The sequence below is a fragment of the Macrosteles quadrilineatus genome, unplaced genomic scaffold, assembly GCF_028750875.1.
Source record: "Macrosteles quadrilineatus isolate MER2022 unplaced genomic scaffold, UCM_ALF_1.0 Scaffold_3__2_contigs__length_128488019, whole genome shotgun sequence".
Taxonomy (NCBI): Eukaryota; Metazoa; Arthropoda; class Insecta; order Hemiptera; family Cicadellidae; genus Macrosteles; species Macrosteles quadrilineatus.
The window spans coordinates 101,834,134-101,859,932 of record NW_026542596.1 but is presented as its reverse complement, the minus strand read 5'-3'; positions in this window follow the sequence as shown (position 1 = coordinate 101,859,932).

Here is a 25,799-nt window from a genome sequence, read left to right as displayed (position 1 = left end):
AATAAGTGATTTTCAATTTCTTTTACAAGACAGAAACTATCCAACAAGAATCAATTTTGCAAAATAATCGTATAATATACATGTAAAGTGGTTTTTATCACAATACTTTTCTAGCAACAAATCTAATTTACTCTAGAAATTGCTGTTTAGTAGAACTTGAACAAACTATGTTATTGTTTTACACTTTTATTGTACGGTTATAATTTTAGTAACAATATAATAGTTGAGTACTTAGAAGGGTCAATTCTGGATTTGTACGTTTTCAACTGCATTGGGCAATGAAAAATTGTGCCTTGTAACTTTTAACAACAGGTTGGATAGTAAAACAGGGATTGGCCTGTTCTTGTTTAAAAAACTGTGACATTTGCATTAAATACAAAAAAGATGTTAAAAATTATTAGTAGTGTAAATTCAAAAAATCCATACTTAAATTATTTACGTATTCCTTCATAATGTCAAACGACGTTCTAAAAATATTTATCAATTATAATTTGCACGAATTCATTGGTTTGATAACCTCATTATTATGTAAACACAAACTCATAATACGAAATATGTATCTAAAAAAATCATTAGAACACGTTTAGGTTTAACTAAAGTAGGCTATATTATGCGTAAAGAAAATCGAATTTTTAAATATATTGTTAAAAACTTAAATGATTTTGCAAAAATATCTTTCAAATTGAATGTTACAGAAATAATATTAATGTTTTTATTTTTTCTTATAAATATGCAGAAATTAGAAGTAGCCTATATAATGTAGATATAACTGCTTAACTCTGATAAAGGGATAAATCTTCATAAAATACAATATGGACAAAAAGGATAGCCTACATTAGGAAAAGATACTCTGAAAAATAAGGCTCAACAATGCAGCCCCAAGGCCACAAAGGGGGTGGGAAGTGGGTTGGAAGGGGGGAGGGGAGGCTTTCAACTGTTGAATTAAATTCTTCAGTCGCCTCCCCTATACATCATCCCATAAATGGCTTAAGAACTTGGAGGACTTATTCACGTGCTTTACTCATTAGTCTCAACCTCACAGGTTTGAATGTTAATGAATACATTTTATACAATAATTGAAATAAAACAATTTATTACATTTTTCAAATTTCAATCTCAAATCAATTGTGTTCGTTTAGGTTCAATTTGTATATGAAACTAACCATGGGTAGGTAGGTAAGGAAATAAGTTATTAGAAAAGGTTTAAATACCTGCTATTAAGCAATCCAATTTTGTTGTAGCACAACTAGTTTCGGTGTCTGTTTGACACCATCATCAGGCTGCACAAGGACAGTTTTCTTTCTTCATACGAAGAGCGTCATATTTACACGAAAATAATAAATAAACTTTAAACACGACGCAAACACGAATACGAGACATTTATGGTAACTGACTATAAGTATAAGACTATAAGACTATAGGTAATAGACTCAAACTCCACCGGGTTAGCGTCGTCTGTTTTCTTAACTGATCAGTTACCATAAATGTCTCGTATTCGTGTTTGTGTCGTGTTTAAATGTTAATTTATTTTTTTCGTGTAAATATGACGCTCTTCGTATGAAGAAAGAAAACTGTCCTTGTGCAGCCTGATGATGGTGTCACACAGACACCGAAACTAGTTGTGCTGACAAAAAAATTGGATTGCTTAATAGCAGGTATTTAAACCTTTTCTAATATAATTTGGCAATCCGGAGGCTAACATCTACAATGAAAATAAATTTTAGTTATTTTTAAATGCGACAAAACTCAGCTCAATACAGAATGTACAACTTTTGTGAACAGTAATCATTACAATCGATCAATTGTCACTACATTATAAAATTAATCAAATCCTCCATCTGATTTATGCCAACCAATAGTGATTGAAACTTACAGTAAAGCATTTCAAAAATGTAATATTGTAACGTTCTACTCGGTTTATGGCAAACGATGTATAGAATAACTTAGTTGTATAAAATAAGCTATTATACAAGTTATATAAGCTAATTATGATCATGTTAAAAGTAATCCAAGTTTTTTTACAACAAGACAAATTTTCAGTGAAAATATGCATTTATTCTTCATTGAATTGTGTATTGGTTTTTTTTTTATATTGAACTCCATAGCCAATCTTTAAAATGTGGATTTATTTAATTATAAATGCTTTAATATAAATATTGATTATGAAATAGACATTCAACCCGATTATGGAGATAAAGCTCAACTGTATTCCCTACCACTAAACTGTTTTAATCAGTAATTGGCTTAAACGCAATAAGTTTATTTTTAGATGGAAGATCTAGGATAACCTTCGTTTTTTGAATTCACTGAATAAAAAGGTAACCTACTTGGATAATGTAGAATGGTGAAATGTTGATAACAAATCCAGATAAGAAAGTTGGGACATCGCAGCCGATCGCAATAGAATGTTGATGTCATTCATCTGATGACCTTTTTCACAACAAAGTTTTATGACATTTACTATAGGCAGATGATTAATATTATTTCAGAAGTTGTTCAGTAAAAATGGTCTGCATTTTATGACATTAAAACATTTTGGTGCTGATTTAGTTATCGAATTGACCAAAAATATAGCTAATAAAATACAGTTTTCACGGTTTGGATATTTAATTATTAATTATTATATTTCGACGAGCCAGTGTGGGTAGTAATACGGTTATATTTTTTGAAAACAAACCAGGTATTATCTTATTATGGAATAAAAATATGAGGACATTCAAATCATCTGTCATGAAAATTTTAATAATGAACATTTTTTTACAACCTACTACCATTATTTTTCTTATAAAATGAAAAGCTCCATGGGATTGTTGCAAATTGACAATCTTTTGTAATAAACACAAAGGAAAACTGCTTTAAGAATTGGTCACTACGGTCTGTCGCCAATTCATAACTTTTTTATGATAAATTCCACATTTTATACCGTGCTATTGATTACACTATCGAACACTGCACTAGCGAAAACACACATAATAAATTACTACTCCTATATAGCTTATGTGAGAGCCGAATACGAAGCCCGCTGCTGTGCAACTAGGTGAACCTGAGCAAACCTAACCTAACTAGATCCAACTCAAACTCAGATTATCAACAACCTGATATGACTAACCCAAACCAACGTATTATCTTTAAATTTCTGATAAAACCATCATTAAAATTAAACTGATGTGTCTGTTCTCAATTAAAGATGGCGCCGCGGGTGCATCACACATGCAGAAGGGCGGAAACACGGAAAGACGAGGCGTCAAACAGGAAGTGGACGTTGACCGGAACTTAGGCGCAGTTTCCGGCGACGCCGACGCTTCGCTCGACGCCCGCTTGATGCGTCGGTGCCGAGTGACGAGAACGAGAGGAGGTTCCGTCTGTATTTTAATGAGCAGTGAGAGTTCAAATTAGAGTTCATGTTTTCGGCGTTGTGATACTAATGTTAAATAATAAACCAATTGTTTTTCCTAGGAGGCTAGGCTCGAGCCTGGAATTGTTTTCAATTTACTTCAGGCTAGACCTAGGGGTTGCGGCATTATCACTTGGATAAATAATAATAATAAATAATTTGGTGGGATTTTAACCCCGGACCTCTTGGACCGAAGGCCCGCGCTCTAACCACTGGACATATCGCTGTCTGAAATATTAAAATTACTGCAGTTAACTCCCAAAACCAATTGAACAACCCCCATACACGAGTTCAATAAAATGAGTAGAGGGTTTTGATTGTTTATTATGCCGCATTTTTATATCTTCTCGGCAATATATTGAAAATTCGACACCCACAACGCAAAAATATACATTTTTCTATTCTATGTCATTACACAAGTTGGAAAAGAAATTGGACGAAGATTTGCTCCCTTTTTACAGCGAATATTGTTCGCATTTAAGAGAGCTTTAAGAATACGTTTTGCTACGTTTATACATAGAATATTGTTCACATTTAAGAGAGCTTCAAGACAAAGTTTTGTAACGTTTATACAGAGAATATTGTTCACATTTAAGAGAGCTTTAAGAATAAGTTTTGCTACGTTTATACATAGAACATTGTTCACATTTAAGAGAGCTTTAAAACAAAGTTTTGCTAAATTTATACAGAGAATATTGTCCATATTTAAACGAACTTTAAAGCTTTAAAGGCGGTGGCACACTATCGATCTTTTCCCCGATCAAGACCCCAAACCGAACAGGGAGAAGGGAGATAAAAATCTGCAAATTTTCAATCCGAACTTTTCCCCGAACAAGACCAAGACCAGACAAGTTCTACCGAGCGCGGCAAAAGGGAGATTAATGGAGAGCGTGTGTGAGTGAGAGCGCGTAGGCAGTACTGTTATAATAAAACAGTAATAAACATGAAATTAACATGTTACAGAATGATAATTTTGATTGCCTTTAATCATATTTATGTTTATATTAATTTTGAAAGAATTTAAGTATAACATCAATTACTTAATTCGAGTTAACCATCATTGGTATCATTGATTTAACGGTTTCAACTTGTAAAATACATTTTCAACCTTGACCAAACAAACCACAAAATTACAACATAAATGGCCATAATATATAACGGCAAAATATTACCCAACATTGATTTATTTTACCAATTAAAGAGTTTAATTGCCATACTAAATTAGAAATATCAACGCTAGCTCGGTGCGGCGCTCGCGACGACGTACGGGGCAAAAATATACCGTGACACACTATCGAACATCACTCCGTACATCGGACCGATCTTTTCTTTGATCTTTCGCCAAAAACCCGCCTCCAGAGCGCTCGTCTCCCTGCTCGGCCTGATGTCTGGTTCACCGTCTGGATCGGTGTACGGACCCCTGACACACTATCGAACATGCTCCCTTCGACCTCCCTTCGACCTCCCTTCTCCCTGCTCGGTTCGGGGTCTTGATCGGGGAAAAGATCGATAGTGTGTCACCGTCTTAAGACAAAGCTTTGCTACGTTTATACAGAGAATATTGTTAATCTTGCCGAGCTTTAAGACAAAGTTTTGCTACGTGTATACAGAGAATATTGTTCACATTTAACCGAGCTTTAATACAAAGTTTTGCTACGTTTATACATAGAACATTTAAAATGAAAGTTACAACATCACAGTTGAGCGAAACGTACAGAGAATTTATTTTCCACATTGAACGATCCTTAAGAAAGAGTCCCAAGGCCTATAGAAATTGTTGAAACACACACTTAGTTGAAGTGGCAAGCTGGATCTAGAAGGATTGATACAAATCCTACAAGAGCTGGACATTTGGGCCTTTACAGATACACTGAGGGACTAATTGGTGGCCAGTCCTCTGTAATTTCTAAGTGAACTGGATGACACTCCACTTTTTGGCAACCCGCCACCATTGTAGTAAGTTTTATGTTTAAATTTTGTTAAAGTGACGCAACCTTTCCAACTTTGTCGATCACCGATGCAGTGTTCAAGTATTGATAAAGCCACAATTTACCGAAGCAAAAGATAGACTAAAACACGCTCCTAAAGCAAGATTTAAGGTTTTAACGTAGCTGTAGCTGGTCTTATACTGGTTGTAAACTTACCCAGTTTACTGGTCGGGTCCTGCTCCTTCCTAGTGAACACAACCTCACACTGCACAGAGCTGGTAGGAGAGGTCCTGCACAGCCTGGCGCACCACCACCGAGTCATGGCTTCATAACACCACACTTACACTCTCACACATCTATACACACAGCACACAGCTGTTGTCATTTATTATAGCCGCGTAACAAGAAAAAACATCAAATATCTATTGGTTTTCGGACTGCTTTAGAGTTGTATAATATGTCAAATCGAAACTGGATTGAACCAAACACCTGTTAGTATTGAAGGCGTTTAATGTCCTGGGATAGAGGATTATTATTTTAGTTTAGTAATGCGATACCTATGGAAGCAATGAGGGTTAGGTTTGGTGACTGGCTACAATGCAAATAAATTAAATTAGTCCTACCATAGATTTCAGAAATGTACGTCTTTCCTGTATTTAACTCATCTTCCAAGCATTTCCATATATTTTCAGTCAGTCGTGTCATGTATGGCAGTGTGAAAAACCTCCAATAAAACTATTGTAACCAATTAAAAACGTCATTATCATGGACTAAATTACGCATTTTGAAGCCCGTGTGGGAGAAGAATTAGAGATTTTAACATCGGAAATAAGAAAGAACCTTTCCGGGTTTACAAAAATACATAGATGCATTTTTCATAAATATTAACCACTATGGTATTTATTGGAGGTTAAATGGGTGTTTCTACATCTGCAAACTAATAACTCATATAAATGTCAGATTCGTTGCTTTCTCAAGTAAATCTGTCACTCAAGGAACTCAAGGAAAATATGTCAGTAGTTTGTTATAAAACACATTTGTCGAAAAACAACAGCTTTTGAAATCTGTATTGATCTTAAGGTGTTAGAAATCGTCTGTGTCTTTGTCAACGACCAAAATCTTTATCAAATATCAAACAACCACAGAATAGAGTAACATGAAACTTGTATTTTGTTCAATTTATGTTTAATGTTACCTTACTCAAAGTAAAATAAATACATACAAGGCTGGTCAAGGTCAAATTATGGGGGTCTGGGTTCAAGTCCGACCGAAGAGTAATTACTTTAAGCTATGAGGTAATGCCAGAACTGGTGGGGATGAAACTTACATTTTAGGTCTCTAATTTTAAAACAAATAGGGATAGGTGTGAGACGAGAACTTCTGTATTGATAAATTCTTTTAGAACAAACGCGGTATAGCCTACTCCTAGCCAATACAACTTGTATACATTGTTAATTTTGGCTCAACAAACGATTTCATTATAGAACTTGCCTATGGGATGGTAAATATACAGCATATACTGTAACAGTCTACAACAATACGCCCTGTCGTAAAATACCCTGTTAGAGGCTACTTAAAGAAATGACAGAAGTAGTTCAGCGTTCAGCGGGTGGTTTACAAAAGGGTGATTACTCTGGGGGGGGGGGGGGATATCTCCTCCAACCCTTCATGGTAAAATGGAAACTAATGCAACCACTTGAGGGGCAAAAGGACTTCTAGGCCTGTGCGTGCTCAAACTAGGACCAAGATTGCTAGAGGAATAAGACTCAGGAAACTGAAAAACATTATTAAATTGTATTGCTAAAATGTAGGTTATACCTTTGACTATTGCCAACTGTTCATTTTATAAACCATAACTAGTAGTATGAGTGTAGTTAAATAGAATGTGCTAATAATATCCCCATATGTACCGCATCGGGGTCAGCTTTGGACGCCAAAATCCTAACACAAGGAACTGCTGTACACAATGTTGGTAAATGTGTTAACATAAAATTTTAACACATCAAAAACATTCGAAAATGTGCTTTCAGAATCTATAGTTTACAGAAGTTTCCATATAAAATAAATTTTGTATAAAGACCAGTTAAACAAATTGAGGAATTGTTTAGGTTTCTGTTTCTAACATATCGATGCGTTTGTTTAAATCTACGGGCTTTAGGGGCTTATTTTCCATTGTATGTGTATATAGGTAAATTTCTAAATGAGCGCCTGAACCACTTGTATGACACAAGAACTAAAAAAAAACTTGGGAAACTAGAAAAATATTTTTTTTTGCAAAATCGTTGTCTTGACAAGGTCGGGATTATTTTTTATCGCAGAAAAATATCGCTTATGCAACAATTAAATAATACAAAAATATTAATTACTTGAGTAAATGTGTATATGGGTAAATTTCTAAATAAGCGCCTGAACCACTATTATGACACAAGAACTTATGGGGAAACTAGAAAAATATTTTTGCTTGCAAAATCGTTGCCTTGGCAAGGGAGTGATTCTTTTTCTATAACAGAAAAATATCTAATATGCGACCAAACAAAAATAAACAAAAAAAATATCAATTACTTAAGTACGGTAAGTAAATTCACTCATACATAATTTTATTTCGCGTCACTTGGTACACCTGATGGAATGTACGAATCCCACCACAAAAACAAAATCACTTTCACCGCACTCGAGATTGTGAAGTATCCGAATACACCCGAAAGGTAATTATTTTTTATCTAGTATCCTGCTAGCCCGCGGTCCCCGAACAGACTGTAGTTTAGAGTAACAGCTGGGCGCGGACCGGCGCGATGGCGGGAGCGGTTGCTAGGCGACGTGTCACAGCGTTCCATTATCGTTATCATCTGAGGAAGGCCCTCTTTGGATGTCGTCGACCACAGCCACTGCCTTTGAGATCGTGTTGACAGGGATGTACGTACATTAATGGAATAATTCCAACCCTAACCTTCGTTTTTTCCATAAGAGAAAGTGTACGGAGGGAAAAACAGTGGTAAAATTTAGATAAGGTTGCTAACTAGTATAGCCTGAAAGCAGAAAAATACGTCAAATAAAACTAACTTGTAATAATATATTTACACTTATATTGTTTACTCACAAGACGGTAAATACATATAAAAGATTATAAGTGGCGATCGATTTCGATTGGGCACTCCAATCATCATCATCAAAATATAAAATTAAATTTGTCCGGGCCTAGGTCCACATATAGGTCTTACCGTACCACCTACGGTAATAGCTACTTCCCTATAGGGAAATTCGCTAAATTTGGGGTAGTAAGGCAGAAGCTAGCCAGGTTTGCCGCATTTTACAACTAAACAATCGTAATATTTAAGCTATTTTTTCGATCTTTTTGAATTTGGTATCGTTTGATAGGGAATTAAAAGTGCTAAACATTTCTTGGCATTCACACACACACACACACACACACACCTAGTTCTTGACATTTTTTTCATAAAATCTGCCGTTTTGAGTATTTGAAGTTTAAAAAATTTAAATGGCCGCCATTTTTAAATTTTTTATTAAATCAAGATGATTTTTTTAACATGTGCAAATTTAAACATCCTTTAGTACGTAATTTATTGTTTGTGTAAGCTAAGTTAATTTGGCCCATAGTTCTTGCCAAGTGTAGGGACAGACATACTTCCAATTTGTTATGATTGTAATTGTTATTTTTGCAGCAGTAACAAACTATTATTATTTGTCAAAATAATAACCCTTGCTTGCCAAAATAATAAACCCTTGGTCAACTAAGTTATTTATTTGCCTTGCTTTCATTTTTGTCTGGCAAGTTTTTCATCACATGTTTTGTGGTTTTAACTGGGGGGAGTTCTCCAATACATATCCCTTACCAGTTCCAGGCCGAAAAATTAACGGTATCAGCAATCTGACACATACTTTCTCCTATTAGCTTGTCAACAACCTTTATCATGGGGATGAGTGAACCCTTAACCAACGACGATATTTAGGTAAAATCACAAAAGTTGCACTAACTTTTGAACCGTAATTTTTTCAGTAATGGGGGTTGCAATGTTTTGTTTCATTCTAAGTACAGTATCATAACAGACAAATTTCAATCAGAATCGTTTTTTATCTATTTTTCCGTTTTTTCATGGGTTTTTACGGGAAAATAACATCAATTACAAATTTTGAACCGTAATTTTTACAGCAATGGGGTGTTGCACTATGTTGATAAAACTTAATTAAGGACCATGAGATACTAATTACAAACCCGGCTTTATATCAAAAATACGATTTTCTCTTATTTTATGGGTTTTTAAACAAAAAAAAGCATAATTTACAATAACTTTTGAACAATAACTTTTGAACAGTAACTTTCACGGAAACGGGATTTGTACTGTTTTGTCAAGAATTCAATGGACCAATTTGTTATGTTCAAGAACTCCAAAGCCATTTTTGAGAAAATCCAATTTTTCTGTTATTTTATAGGAAATGTACCTATAAAAATCTAAATTTAAAAAAAAACCACCTGGGGACCTTTTGTTATCTAGATATGGACCAATATTTGTTGGTTCCACTCCACCACCTATAATTTATGTGTCATAGGATTGATAAAAGTTTATTTAAGTATATTTAAAACCCACAGTAATTTTATGCTTGTTGATGTGAATTGTTAAACTTATATTTACAATAATTCAATTTATAACCACAGCCAGATAGTAGGACTGAGCCACACAGACTGCAAGCACAAGTGACATCAGCAAATGTCTGAATGTGACTGAATGATAACATTGTCTCCTCAATACAAGGGTGAGGGAGGGGGTTTGTGACAATACACTTGGAAATGTGCAATGTGTAGGTCTAACAGTAGCAGTGGTTTGAATTGTCAATATAATACACTGTAGCCTATGTTGACACATTTGAGTTACAGTAACTTACTGAGTTTGAAAGAAATGTTCAATTGATTTCATTGCAACTACAATATATTAGCGAATTTCCCATATAGGGAATAAGCTATTACCGTAGTACTCATGGTAAGACCTGGACCCGGGACCGATTTACTTTTTCGTTTTGAGGTCCCTAGAGACCAAAAACACCATCCGTTCAAATTTATATATATATTTATATATGTGTTCGTAAGCGTGATAACTCGAGCAAAAATCATCTGATTTTATGAAATTTGGTACAAACGTGTAAACCTACGTTTATTCAAACGAGTTCGCGAACCAGCATGATTGGACTATGGGATCAGGGGTTTATGGGGGGTTTTATGGGGCAAAAATTTATTTTTCCCATTTTTGACCCTAAAAACTTAAAATGTAACATTTTCTTTCAAAACCATTTTGTAGAGCTTAAAAAAACAAATAATTTAGTATATTGAAGCGTTACTATTCGCCTAATGGTTACGGAGAAAATTCCAAAAAACTATAAATTTAAAATTTCCATGTTTTTCTTATGGAGAATAAGTAAACTGTTGTAGTTTGCTTGTTTATGATCATATTTTGATCAAATTTGGAAAATGCATTTATTTCATACTAAACTATTAACGTGTAAAAAAAACACCTTTTTACCCTCCTTGTTGCAGCAAACCTAAGTACTCGTTAAACTAATGTTATTTAAAGGGAATAATGTGATATTTTTAAGGAGACATTTTAGTGTAAATCTAATCAGGCAAATTGAAATTCGCTTAGTCTGCAGGTTTGCTGCGGCGGGGGTATCTTTTTTAATGCAATGCAAACCTACGGTACCATTAATTGCGATAGCTTTGGAGATTTGACAAACATGATGGAAGAAGGATGATAAGAATGGACCAAGAGCTTGTTACCATATTATGAAACTTGAATCATTTAAGTTAAGGTTTGCAGACATGATTACATTAGGCTATGTTTATTTAGGCCTATCTAAAATGTATACTGTAGGCTATAATTATTGTCCTCCTAATAGTAAGCTAAATATTTCAATTTACAGATATATTCAGTTTTCTGTTGTTTGACTCCGTTTGTTATGAGGTTAGAGTTAAAATAGTAGTCTGTTTAAAAACCTACCATACTAGTAAATGCAGAATAACAGCTTTATATTTATATTGTAATAGTAAATATTTTTTGGTATATAGATCATGGAAAGGCTTTTAACCATATGATAATAGAACAGTACATGGAGATTTGAAGCCAAACTTCAACCCTTATGTACGCTTAGCAGTAAAAAAATTATTAAAAACCCAGGTTTAGTAAGAGAGGCATGTTTCTGCACAGAAAACCTCCATTCGCAAAAGTTCATACCCCCCCCCCCCCCCCCTATAGATAAATCCACTAAAACAAAATCCAACAAGTAGGACTAACTTTCAGAAGATAAAACAGATATTAAGCTAACATATCTTTATAGAAATCAAATATATCACCGATTTTTACATACTCTATATAAATATATCAGTCTAGAAGAAAAGTTAAAAAACTAACAGATCAAATCAGTAAATAAAATATCTGTAAACCGAGAGAATTGATAGTTACACTGAAGAAAGAGCTTGTATAGGGTTTGAGTTGAGACATACTTGAGAGTGTTAACATTTTCCAAGTTGAAGGTTGGCATGCAAGCCACAGCTCTGTACCTGAGGCAGCCACATTCACTACATGCTCTCTATTTCTTTGTCATCACTCGCTTAATACATGGTGGCAATACTGTTACAAAACAGGTGTACTGTACTTTTAATGGAAAGGTTATTTAACCTACAATATTTATTTCTGACTTTTAAAAAAACTCTCCGATATACAACCTGTACAATACTGTATTACGAATAACGTTTGTGCACAAAGACAAAGACACCTATCGTTTCATTTAAATTGTTTAAGGAAATATTGTTCTGAAACAAGAAGTATCTTGCTTCAAGCTTAAAACAATATTTCTACGAGCCTCTGGTCTGGGAAAATGCATTTTTCGTTAAAAAACTTTAAATGAAATTTTAGTACTTAACATTGGTCTTAAGGAGAGCTAGGTAGCCAAGACTGTTTTACGAAAATTTAAATAAATTAATTGTAACATGTGCTTATAACAAATCATCTACATAGTACAGTAGAAAATTACTAAATACAATACTCTACAATAGAAAAGGGCATTCCTATGATTACAATTTGGCATTGGTTATTTAATACACTTGGGGTGTTTTACTAAGCAATGGGATTATTACAATTGTTAAAAATCTTAGTGTGTTTTACCGCATAAGATTATAGGTACACTAATGTTAAACACGCAGATACACTATGTTGTTGTTGTTGTTGTTGTTGTTGTTGTTGGGTCTTGAGGAAAACCCAAGGAAGTTTTTGACATTTTCCACTGATTTGCCACCAAAATGTACGCGTTGTTTGAAGATACCACGGATTATAAAATAGAAACGGTATGGAACATGAACAAACAAATGACTTGACAATAAACATGATTGCATTATTATTTAAATACAGCAGTCAATAAATATTCTTTTATTCTTTTGATCTGTATACCGTTTCTGTTCTTAAGCCTTCTTTCACACCAGCGCGGTGCGACACTGTCCCGCACCATCGATGCGGGACGACCCGCAAAGCCCTTTCACACTAGCTATCTGGGCGTTTCCAGGCTGAAACTTTGTGATTTTTTTATACATTTAACTTAATTGAAATAAATAAAGTAATTCAGTGGGCCTAGTTCAAATTTTGATAGGTTTATTTTTATGCACTTATTAGTAGGCGGTTTTAGCTAAAACACAGCACTTCATTACTTTCCATATATTTAGAAGATAATGTAAATGCTCGTTAAACCAAATGTTTTTGTAGGAAATAAATCAGTCATGTTTAATAAAGTAGTTTGTAATAATTTAATCATGCAAATGAAAGTTGGTTTGCTGCATTGGAGCGTCCTACAACTTTGAACTAAACCAAAATATAAAGGTTGACCAAATTAATCAGCTCTATATAAATTTTAACCTCCAAACCAAAAACAACAAACTTCCCTATTAATTTAACACGAGTGCTTGAAAACTAACCACACTCAATCATTGATAGACGCAGACTGTTAAAACTACTGATTTGTGCGGGCGAAACCAGCCCGTCCCGCGCTAGTGTGAAAGCGTACATAGAGCCCATGATCTAAAAACTTTTCATGCGGTTTCGTCCCCCATTAGAAGTTTAGGTTCGTGCGGATGATTTTTCAACCCGGACAGAGGTTTAGGCCTGTCCGGGTGAACCCGCACTGGTGTGAAAGCTCCCATTTGATTCAATAGTCTAAACAGCTGCGGGACGGTCCCGCACCGCGCTGGTGTGAAAGAGGGCTAAGGACTGCCCAAACTGCCGCGGTATGGCTTTCTACCGCCTCGACAGATACAATGGTACCTGAATTACCATTCTACCGAGTGCCCACACTGTACTGTGCTGTACATCGTACTAAGCGTAACTGTTTTAAAGATTTGTTGTAAGAATTTACCTATAGTACTGAGGATATGCGTACCGCGTAGCAAAAATACAGCATGCAGCTTTTTGGCAGTACAAGGGTAAATTGTACCATGCCAGTGGTGGTATGCCTTGCCAGTTTGGGCGCTCACGTTGTTCTAAATTACCTGGTGGTTTACCCGTACTGCACACCGCAGCAGTTTGGGCAGGCCTTAATATCAATGGACGATCCCATTGTTGCGAGGCTAAGCGATACAATGACTAACATCTCGCAAGCATAGCAAACATAATGAAAATTCGCAACTCTCAAATTCTATACTCTAGAGTCAAGACTCTACGTCAAGGGCTATTGATGTTTAAGTAATTTGTTCTTACAATAATAATTATCTACAGCTCAGGGGCTTAACAATGAATTTAAATGAAAATGGTCAATGCAGATTTAATATTTAGTTGAGGATTTTTATGAGTGATGAGTTTCCTAGTCAGGACCATTTGTTAAAAGCCTAACCATGAAGCTACACACTTTTCTCAGGATCGAACCGGTCACCTCTTAATTACTAGGCGAGGGCTATAACCACTGATCCAGCTATTTTATGACATTATATAAGTGCCAGAAAAAATTGTAGGTAGTAAAATCACTTTTTTACAAAAAAAATATACATTATAACTAGTAGTAAAGTAGAACTAATATTTAATTTGGTCAACAAGACCATTAAAAAAAGGTCATACAATAACTTCAACTTGTAAAGTCTGTTTTAACAGGATGTTTTATATACTTAAAAGGAAAAATGGATACATCATATTCAATAATCCTATTGGCTGATTGTAAAATGTTTATTTGCCACCAATATTAATAAGACAGCCACTCAGACATCATTGTCACTTTCATTCTTCAACAATATTGGCCAATAAACTAATGATGTCAAGGTATTTGTTGTCATAGTTCCTTTGTCACAGTTGCACATGTCGCTACAATGTTCATGTACAAACCTCTAGAATGGTATTTGTTCTGTTGTGGAGTCCATGGTCGGTGCAAAATATTTAGTTTCATAGCTATTCTGGTCACGTTAGGTGATTCTTACATAGTGTTTTATGATTCCAATGAAGCCAATACCACAAATACAGCTTTGACCATAAACACAGCTTTGAGCACAATATCTGATGGCATGTTTTTTATAATCCCTTCTGCTTTTACGATTTACAACATGAGCTACTTTGAATGTTGCGAAGAAATTTGGAAAGAGATACAATGTCTAATGGATGGACTAAATCTACAGGTTGCAAGTATCTACCGACAACAGAAGATACTACTCATCGGTGTGATCACAGATCTGTCAGTTTTTGCTGTGGTTGTTGGGAGTTTCAACATCATCCCTAGCTTCTTTACTGCTGTGATCCCATATGTTTATCTCCTGGCACCACAATTGTACCACATGGTTTTCTTGTCCATATTTCACAAGATGTTTTCAACTATCAATGGGAAGATTGTAGAACTAGGAGGGTCAGGTTCTCAAACAATCGCTTCACAGTTGGAAGACATATTTCACCTATATGTGGATCTTCAGGAGGTGGTGCAGAAGGTAAACTCTTATTTCGGTCTGTATTTGTTTGCCATCCAGATCTACAGAACTGCCAACTTTTGTTGTCAGGGATGTACTTTTCTGCTGGCCAACAAAGTTGATGGACCAGTATTTCTTCTCACAACCTATCTTATTCTGGAATTGATGGCTTTGCTGATTCAGTGTGCTGCGTGTGAGGCTTGTTGTCAAGAAGCTCACCAGACAGTTGTCCTCGCCCATCAGCTGGTCACATGTAACTCTCCTGATGTGATCATCGAGACAGTCAGACTGTTCTCTCTAGCGACGTTCAACGCCAGAGTCAGCTTCAGTCTAGGAGGAGTCTTCTCTATGGACATGTCTCTAGTTACCAAGATGCTCTCGCTTGCTATCAGCTACCTCATCGTAGTGCTACAGCTCACTGACTATGATGTGGACCTTAAATAGACACTGCTGAACAGTAAATGGCTAAGTACATGAACAACTCCCACAAATAACGTTTCCACACCACTGACTGTATTAAAGGTGTTGAAGTATTTGTAATATTAAAACTTGTGAGGGCCTGAGCATTGGTTTTCTTCTTCTAAAGTGAATTTCATGTTCTTGTGGATTTTACATGAATAAGTGTTAATTGAGGAAAGCTGCCTTCTTTTGCCCTTTAACAAAACGGGTTGTCAACGTAGCAGTGGTAAAATATTATTTTATCTGTGTAGTGTAGGCCCCTTCATTTTTGTTAACAAAACAAATGGAGATGCTTTCTAGGAGTTGTTGAACATATTTCTAACAGTTCATATCTAAAGTCACACAATCGAGGCCTAAAAGAGTTTAATGACTGTTTTCGTAGGTAAACCAATTTACAATATTCTAGGTCAGGTTGGGGCACAGAAAAGTGTGACCAGTTAGTCGTGATGTTATGAAATATTTTGGTCAATAAATATTTTATGTTATAGATTAGATACAAATAATTATATTTTAGGATATTTTTGAAATAAAAAAACTTAATTTGTTCAACATCTAATTTTTTAACCTTTTAGATTTTATTTGAATGATCTGTTTCCCTCTAGTATTTGTATAAGTTGTTCACTAAGTAGTGTTCACTTTAGAGTTCAAAAAGAAACTTATTAGGCCTACAGTTCAATAATCATAATTATGAATTCAACTTATAATTATATGCTTAGTAAGAAACTTGTGATAATATTAAAAATCTATTGACCAGCAATGTTGTGAGTTGTGAATTTTCATTATGTTTGCTATGCTTGCGAGATGTTAGTCATTGCATCGCATAGCCTCGCAACAATGGGATCGTCCATTGATATTAAGGCCTGCCCAAACTGCCGCGGTGTGCAGTACGGGTAAACCGCTAGGTAATTTGAAACAACGTGAGCTAATGGGAGCGCCCAAACTGGCACGGTATAGCCACTGGCATGGTACAATTTACCCTCGTACTGCCAAAAAGCTGCATGCTCTATTTTTCCAGCGCGGTATGCATATCCTCAGTACTATAGATAAATTCTTACAACAAATCTTTAAATAGTTAGCTTAGTACCATGTACAGCGTACCGCACCAGTGTGGGCACTCTACCATACAGGTAATGGTGTATCTGTTGAGGCGGTAAATACCCATACCGCGGCAGTTTGGGCAGTCCTTAAGAACAGAACGGTATACGGAACAAAAGAATATTTTTTAACTGTTGTATTTAAATAATAATGCAATCATGTTTATTGTCAGGTCATTTGTTTGTTTACGTTCCATACCTACCGTTTCTATTTGATAATTCATGGGTATTTTCAAACAACGCGCACATTTTGGTGGCAAATCAGTGGAAAACCTACAAAACGTCCTTGGGTTTTCCTCAAGACCCAACAACAACAACAACATTGTGTAAGTATGTGTTTAACATTAGTGTATAATCTTATGCGGTAAAACACTCTGAGATTTTTAACAATTGTAATAATCCCATTGCTTAGTAAAACACCCCTAGTGAATTAAATAACCAATGCCAATAGGAATGTCCTTTTCCTTTTTAGAGTCCTGCCGTATTTAGTAATTTGCTAACCTGTACTATAGATGATTTGTTATAAGCACATGTTACAATTAATTTAATTACATTTTTTTGGTAAAACTGCCTTGGCTACCTAGTTCTCCTTAAGACCAATGTTAAATGGGAAATACGCTAAAATGGAACCACGATTTATGGCAGATTGCTTTGGTCATTATTAAATTTGTAAATTTCCTGTTCCAATACAAAATACTACTTGTTTAATTCCTACACTCTTCCTGGTCATCCAAGTTCAAGAAAAAATCTTAATTTTCCCATGTGGATGGAATAGGTACGGTAGGTACCTACACTATAGACCATGATTTTTTTTCAAATAAATGAGCTTTTCTTATGCTTTTTTTTACCATGCCATATCTGGCCGGCTAAACGATCACCGTGTGTTTATTCGACGCCGTGACTTTAATGGGCAGCGTAGAAACTGTCCAATACATTATAGTTCACTGTCAAGTTTAGCCTTTGACGGGGATAGGCCTAGTTGTCTTTTTTAGAGTATTAGAACTCAAACTACTAAATCAGAAGTAACTTGAAGCCTTTTTTACCTTAGGCTTTATGGTGGTGACTTAACATAAACATTGAAGTACAATTACAACTTTAGTTAGAGTGTCTACCTTTCAAACTACTAAAAAGTATTTTTTTTACATTTTTATTAGGTATCACCTACATTTAGTTTTTTTGTATAATTCTTTCCCCCTTATTACTCCAGTTTCCTTGAGGTGATTCTGCAAAGCCAAGGGTTGCTAAAACTCATTTATGTTTTGTCTGTGCAATTCTACGCCCTGCCATGCATACCACCATTCTGCACAGAAGAGGTTTGTTGATCCAGAATTGGCACAGCCTATCTGGATCATTTGGTAATTAACAACGCTTTGGTAACTTAACTAAAGGCCAATTAGGTGTAATTACTAATTACTAAGGGTAATTATCTTTCATTGCACATATTGACAATTTTTGTGCAATCTCTTAGTAATAATTTAGTTAATTAAGTTAACTAGAACCTAAATTTACAAATTGTTTAGTTATGAGTTATGAGTTTTGTTTGGATATGAGCTCACTGGAAAAACTCTGGAAGAAACTTAGGGGACCCGCATGAAGAGGTTGAGGTAGAGGTGTACCTAGCGGTTTACCAGGAGGTCCCGCGCAGCTGTTTTTGAGGACAAACTAGTTTGTCTTTTTGAGCGGTCTATCGTGCGGTGCTTTTCTGTGATTGGTCCGTTTAAGGCCGTGGGGCCCATGCAACATGAGGCTTGCAGTTAGTTTAAAGTTTCCAGCTTAGGTGACACGTTGGCGTTTATAAAAATGTTTTAGCTGACCTCATGTACTCCTGAAACTTGTCTCGATATTCCTTTAGTTGCAAGATATTCTCCCAGATCTTGGCGTAGTTGATTTTTAGAATTAGCACTGAATTTTCTATTACTTTACGTACCGATCAGCCACTATTTACATGCTGACGACTTGTTATCACTGTCATCACTACTGTCACTTAACATTGTAAAAAGAATGATCAGACAACCTTTCTGCTTGTTACACGGTGAAAAGTCTGACTCAAAGGTGTTAAAAAAACACTAAACCTCCTCAACATGCGATGTTCCCTCTACCTCTACTTCTACTTCTACCTCTACCTCTACTTCTACTTCTACCTCTACCTCTACCTCAACCTCCTCACTATGCGGTTACCCTTAAGGCTAGTCCAACCCTGCTAGACATCTAGGTGTGTTTAAAGCTGCTTACCAGAGATGATTCCGTCCATTTGCTGTAAAGCCGCCTCAAGTAGTTTACTAGCCTCCGAGTGTGGACTATCAAGAATGGGAGCAGCCTCCTGTGCTTTACCCATCTTGACCTGGAACAAAAATTGGCTTAGTTTTCAGTTGTTTTTTTTAAGTTAGGTACATAAAACACAAAGCCTCTAAAAGTTAGAGCAAGTTTTAAATTATTATCCTTTATAAAATTCAAAACCTTCACTAAAAATCGATTAATTTGTTTAGATATGGTATTTTATTTAAGCTTAGCCCTAGTTAACTTGCGCAAGTTAGGCTATGTATGTTCAACCACCAGCAGCATTCTTAAGTTTATTGTCAAAAGGTAACTTAAACCTATCGGATTTAGCAGACATTTTGTTGGATAGGCTACAGTAACTTAGGCCTACACTCCTGATTAAAACTTATCCGAGCCTTTGGGTTGTCCGGGAGGTAGTTTTTGGCCTAAATGTCTAGTAGGAAAACAATAATCAGTAGCCTACTTCATTATAAGTTAGCTAGTTATAAGGCAGCTACGTTGTCATAGCGACGGGCAGGCCCGACCCAACATTAGAGTTTGTGCTGCCATAACAAATGGCGGGGCACCCCCGCCAATTGAGCAGAAAGGGTTGAGTATTATTTTAACGTTAGAATGAACCGCAATAACCTTAGAAATTTAAATCATATGTATTAGGTTGGCCGACTACTGATGGAAAACTGACCGGACTGGACCAGCAATCTGCAGAACATAGAAAATAGCAGTGTCAATATCTTTGGTGGTTTTTAGAGAATTTCGCTAGAAGGAAGTAACTTAGCTATTACCGTAGGTGGCATGGTTATGTAGGGTCCTATGCTGTGTACAAACAAGTAGGCCTAGGCCAAACTGTGGCCTCAAGTGGACCTTGTGAAATCCTACACCTGTTCCCAAGAACAAAGTTAGAAGAACCAATATTAAGTTATAGGTAGCAAGAATGCAATTTTAGTTGCTGGGCATATTAAAACAAATTAACGTAGCCTAAATAATAATTTATTAAAATTTTGGGGAATGCCTTCACAAAAACTAAGAGGTAGGCTAACTTAGACCCCAAGTTTAACTTAGCATATTTCTTAGCCGTTTTAAATTAGCTCAAAGATAGTCTTTTCAACTTACCGAAATTAATGATATAATTAAATTATATATTAAAACTTTCGTCAGAACTTTAAACGTAAAATAATTTAAACTCAATATAAGATGAACATGAAATCAAAGTAAATAAATAAACCGAACACAACACGAACAGAAACTCAAGACCAGGCTGAAGTTAGCTGACGAGCATCTGACGAATGCTAGGCCATAAAACTGCCAGGACGAAACAATAGGAACACTCGCTGCAACTTACAACAGACCAGCGCTTGGTCCTGGTCCTGTCTCGTTTCTAGTAGACATTGGAAAAGCCTTATATTGCGTGTTACACGATACAACGATGAGATATCTGAATAAATTGTATTTTCTACTATTTATAACGTAACCACATAGGTGGTGACATATAATTAAAATGTGTCAATGATATCAATAAGGATTAGAACCAAAAATTTGCCTTCTAAACATGACGTCTGAAACGCTATAGCGATGAGCTAATTGAATAAATTACAGGTTTCAACTACTTATACAGTAATAACCTAAGTGGTGGCAGACCTAAGAATAAAATATGGCTTTAATAGTTATTGAAGCTAGACCATTAAACAATTAAAAATGATTTCTATAGGTGGAGAGCCTAGGATAATCGCGTCTGAACATGGCGTGTTAAGCGATACAACGATGAGACGGCGTGCTAATAGAATAAGTTGTACGTTTCGACCACTTCTACGATAACAACCTAGGTGGTGGCAGATCTATGCTTAAAATATGTCATTAATATTGATTAAAACTAGACTAAACAATTAAAAATTATTTCTATAGGTGGAGAGCCTAGGATAATCGCGTCTGAACATGGCGTGTTAAGCGGTACAACGATGAGACGGCGTGCTAATAGAATAAGTTGTACGTTTCGACCACTTCTACGATAACAACCTAGGTGGTGGCAGATCTATGCTTAAAATATGTCATTAATATTGATTAAAACTAGACTATGAAACAATTAAAAATTATTTTTATAGGTGGAGAGCTTAGGATAACCGCGTCTGAACATAGCGTGTTAAGCGATACAACGATGAGCTAATTGAATAAATCCTAAGTTTCGACCACGTCTACGGCAACAACCTAGGTGGTGGCAGGTCTAAGCTTAAAATATGTCATTTATAGTTATTAAAACTATACTATGAAACAACTAAAAACAATTTCTATAGGTGGAGAGCATTGGATAACTTTTTGTGAACATGGCGTGTTAAGCGATACAACGATGAGCTTATAATGAATAAATCGCTAATTTCGGCGACTTTGCCATTAACCATCGGATTTCCACTAAAAATTCCAAATACACTGTTGGATTTTTCCTCATGGTTGAACTACTACAGAAATAACATAGATAGGGCGATACGTGAGATTCAAATCTTTAAATGGCATTAAAAGGAACTAGAACATGAAACAATATAATTTTGTGTAGATCTTTATACTCTGATAGAATGCGAGTGTTTTTTCGTTACATTAAACTGATTTTTGAGTATGACTTAGTATATAGTTACTTGTAATTTGTATACTTAAACATTATATTTGAATACCTAATACTTATATACTGATTGTTCTTGTTGTCATTGTTGTACCTATCAATAAAACCTATCAATAATTTTAGTAGCAGTTGATCGCTGACTATAATGGTTGGGGTAAACGCGTATCGTCCTTCTCGTTGTGTAGACATAAATATTTGGCCACTTAATATAACAACTACCAGGTTTGACTATAATTCACAAACCTAGTAGCTTATACATAAATGGCCCCTCAGTCGAGAGGCGCTGGGTATCTGAAACAGAGTATATATTACAATAATCCGTTAATAACGTAATACATATTATACTCACCTTATTACGTGTGAAATACTGCTTCCACACTAAGGAAAACTCAAAAAATTGTAGGTATTTGGTATTTCCTATGAAAACCTAATCGTTACGGGTGTCTCGTAACTACACCAGATTTGAATATTAATACCCCTGTCATACGAAACCTGCAGTTAAGCGAATTTACATTTACTTGGTTGTATATTTTCACAAAAATCTCCTTGAAATTGCCAAAATTCCTTATCTAGTAAAAAAAACATTGATTTTTATAAGTATTTACGTACTCTGCTATAAGGAAGGCAATGAAGCATATACTAATTGAAATATTAATTGCTAAAAAGGAACATATTTGGCAAATTTGATGAAAACTTATCACTCAAAAACATGTTATTTAAGTCGATGTATTAATAAGAATAACAACGGTAATTTAGTATGTCAATTAGTTATATAGGTATATAGTGTTTTTTTAATGTTAGGCGTAAACTCTTTTTTGATATAATAAATTATTAAAACTCTACAACGTAGTATATAATTCAATTTCAAAATTTCACGTATGGGTCAAAATAGTCACATCAGTCGGTCAATAATTACCCCAAATACTCCATGCCTACAGCCAGATCACGTTAGTTCGCGAAATCGTTTGATGAAAGGTATGTCAACACTCCTACTAGAGTTATCATCGTGATAACGTATATGTAAAGATATATAGAATAGAATTAGTCAACTAATGTCGTGTTGTCCTTTGGGTAAATAAAAGAAAAAATCGAAAGTGAAATAGGTCCCGGATCTTACTATATGAGACCCCTGGTAATAGCTTATTCTATTAATAGAAAATCCGCTAAAACGAGTTGATACAGGCCAATGCTACTACGACGATTATCTCATAAAATAATAATTGAAATTGGAATTGTCTTTAACCGTGTTAAGTAGTTTTAATTTAAATTTTAAACCAACTGTAACTTTGCATTACATTAAATGAGTTATTAGGTACAATGTTGCAAGTTAGTAAATGAAGCCCCAATTAAATATTTACGTTTACTTACCCCTGTACGACGTATCTCAAGTCCTGACGCTTCCCCGCAGGATATCTCTCAAAACCATCAGTCCTTTATTATTGAGGTGAATATCATCTTGCCGCTTGTTATGTCCCATGTGGCTATAAGAAAATAATATAGATGATGAACCTATATGCAATATGGGAAACAAATTATAATGTGTTTACAAGTATGATATTTACTTTATTAAATGAAACCATTCTAACAATTCTAACAGACGATGGCATATACTGAAATCATTTGTTTAACAAAATCAATTAGCCCATTGAACCAGATTTAACAAAGCAATGCGTATTGGTTAGGCATAGGAATTAATTTAAAACATTTTATTTCACGATACGGTACTTGGTTACAAGAAATACCTAGTCTACACTACTTGTATTATGCTATGAAAATAAAATGCTTGTCATGGTTATGTGAAGAAAAAAATAACAATCTATAAAATGCTAATACAAAAGATAAAAGAATGCAGATAGGAACGTCAACACTGTTGAAGTGAATAAATATTTACCTTTCGTAGCAGTCCCGGCTGAATTTTCCCCGCAGGTCTACAGAAGTCACGTATTCTGAAATTGTTTCTCTCTTTAGCATAATATACAGTAATTAGTTGTTCTGCCCGTGCTTCGCTACGGGTAGATAATACCTTTATAATACAAAAGAGAATAATGCAGGGATTTAAAATCTATAAGAAACATTAACAACACACTGACCAGGGATCATAGAAGCAAAGCTCAATCGTGAATTGTTTGCTTTTTTTAAATGATCACTTATGTATTACCATCAATATACGGCCTACATAAATAGGCCTACTTATGTTCCGTCATGTATACATTAATGTGAAAACTAAACAAACAATTTGTTATTGAAAACAAATGTAACAGCTGACCTCGGAGGGTTAAACATTATGTTATTAAACAATGTTTAATCCTCCTAGCAGCTGACATACGTTTAATATGTCACCTTTATAGAAAAAGTAATAGTAATCGAATAGTTATTTCCACTTAGGTTATGAGTTTCGTATGTACCTGTTTTTTGCTCGAAGCCCAGAATCACTTCATTTGCCCAGGGCAGCACGTTGTTGTAGCGGTGTCTCATCCGCTCGTCTTTGTCCTCCTCTAGCCGCGGGATCTCCGGGATTGTGCAGAAGTAAACGTGGCTGTACTTCCTCACTGCCTTGTTCCTCAATTTAATTAGTGAGGCTTTGAGAGGCTGCTTAGCTGGCGTCTAAAAACCCAGTTTGTCATTATTACAATATAATAAACTTATTCGCATTCTGCAATTACTGGAATGACAAGTTTTCCCACAGTTTTAACTGTGGGTTGGACGTTTACCTGTACAAAATGTAGCAGGAAAAGTGATCAGTGTGAATCATAGGTAATCCCTGGTCCATCGGCCGGTGCCTCGAGTCGAGGGGTGATGACCAACGGATTAGTGGTGGGACTGTTTACTCAACCAACCAGGTTTAGTGGTGGCAAATGTCACAAATCCTAGAGTGTTAGCAAATATCACTGGTGGCAAATAAAACCTATTCGCATAATTTAGTATACAATATGATATTGAATAGATTGCCTTTTCATCTCAGTATAGGTTTTAGAGACTTAATATTTTTTTATCTCAAGTAAGTCCTAAGCATCTATCACTAGTAACACGTCATTTTCACACGGCATTATCCAAGGTACATATGGAAATCATTTTCATTTGTCTCATGGCCTAGATACTATAACCATTAATAGTGAATTTTAATCTTACATCTGCCACCACCTAGGATGTTAACGTAGAAGTGGTCGAATCTTACAATTCTTTCTCCAAGCACGCCGTGATCACACGATATCATCCAAGGCTCTCCACATATAAAAATCATTTATATTTGTTTCAGTGTCTAGTTTCAATAACTATTAATGACATATTTTAAGCTTAAATTTGCCACCACCTAGGTTGTTACCGTACAAGTGGCCAAAACTTAAATTTTATTCTATAAGCACGGCGTATATCACATTACACGTCATGTTCACACGGGATTATCAAAAGCTCTCCACCTATATAAATAATTTATGTTTGTTTCAAAATGAAACCTAGTAGGTAATAAATTACATTCTAGATTTAATAACTATTAATGACATATTTTAAGCTTAGATCTGCCACCACCTAGGTTATTACCGTAGAAGTGGTCGAAACTTACAATTTATTCTATTAGCACGCCGTATATCACTTAACACGCCATGTTCAGACGCGATTATCCAAGGCTCTGCACCTATAGAAATTATTTATATTTGTATCACAGTCTAGTTTGAATAACCATTAATATCACATTTTAGGCTTAGACCTGCCACCACCTAGGTTGTTACCGTAGAAGTCGTCAAAACTTATGCTTTATTCAATTAGCTCATCGTTGTATCGCTTAACACGCTATGTTCAGACGCGGTTATCCTAAGCTCTCCACCTATAGAAATAATTTTTAATTGTTTCATAGTCTAGTTTTAATCAATATTAATGACATATTTTAAGCATAGATCTGCCACCACCTAGGTTGTTATCGTAGAAGTGGTCGAAACGTACAACTTATTCTATTAGCACGCCGTCTCATCGTTGTACCGCTTAACACGCCATGTTCAGACGCGATTATCCTAGGCTCTCCACCTATAGAAATAATTTTTAATTGTTTCATAGTCTAGTTTTAATCAATATTAATGACATATTTTAAGCATAGATCTGCCACCACCTAGGTTGTTAT